This window comes from Trypanosoma equiperdum (genome assembly GCF_001457755.1).
Source record: "Trypanosoma equiperdum strain OVI genome assembly, contig: ctg_652, whole genome shotgun sequence".
Taxonomy (NCBI): domain Eukaryota; phylum Euglenozoa; class Kinetoplastea; order Trypanosomatida; family Trypanosomatidae; genus Trypanosoma; species Trypanosoma equiperdum.
Window position 1 is genome coordinate 8014 of NW_027124590.1, and position 1123 is coordinate 9136.

Genomic DNA, 1123 nt, shown 5'->3' on the forward strand with positions numbered 1-1123 from the left:
ACACTTTACTCTCATCATTATCGCTATCATTATCATTACTATGTAACACGTCGCAATCCTGACATGCAAAAGAGGCAATTACCTGCTATTTATACCGACTTTATTTGCTGTTTAATTTGAGAAATGAGAAAATATTACCTGGATTCTTAATTTTTTGTGTATGTCTTCCGTGGAAAAACCGTTTAAAGAAAAACAGTGAGTCCACATTCGCAACGTTATGCTAACATTGATTTTTTTCTCTTGACTTATGCTTTGCTTTTTTGCTCTGTAGCTTTTGGGTATTTGCACTCTGGGAAATTAAACGCATTAGGACCATCATAGACCACTTCACAACCCCATTTTGCTGAAACTTTTCGATGATTTTTTTTTATTATTTTACCTCTCATATTTAATAACAGGTGATATTATAATATTAACCTTTATTTTCTATAGAAAACTTTTCTTTTTAATGTTTCTAGATCGTGCGAATTCTTTATTGAGTCGGTATTTATAATTTTATATATTTATTTAAAATGACAGTCTCCTCTGGCTATTTATTAGAATGACAAAGTTGAAAAAATTGCGGTTTCCTAATGTACATCCACATTCGCACAAACTCCAGTGCAGTAATCTATGGGCTCATCACTTGTGTTTCTCTTTCGTTCTGTATAAGATTATTTACGAACAATTTTCGACTGGGTGCCACCCTAGCAAAGAGCATACTTCTATTCAAAGATCTATGCTACTCGTCACTTCGAACTCGTAGAGTTTATTAAAAACTTGAATTGTCGCAACTTTTTGCTTTTAAAAGGAGTATCTTTCGCCATATGAGCTCGATAAGTTTCTTTTATAACCATATCTGCCACATCACCTCTGAAAACTTTTCAACTGTAAAACTGCTCCTAAGACGAGTTTTGAAGATTCAGAAAAAAAACGAGTAATATGATGTGTACATCGTGCGGAACCAACCACCTAACCCTTCTCATGCTTGGAAATGCTCCTGATTCCTTCGAGGATTCATGCCAAGTTCCTCAGCTACCCGTTTATTTTCATCATTCAAGTCTCTCACACACTGTCAATGCGTCCGCCGCCGCGAGAAAGCACAATAGAGCACAACGGCGGCCAACCAGTAGTAGTATGGAAA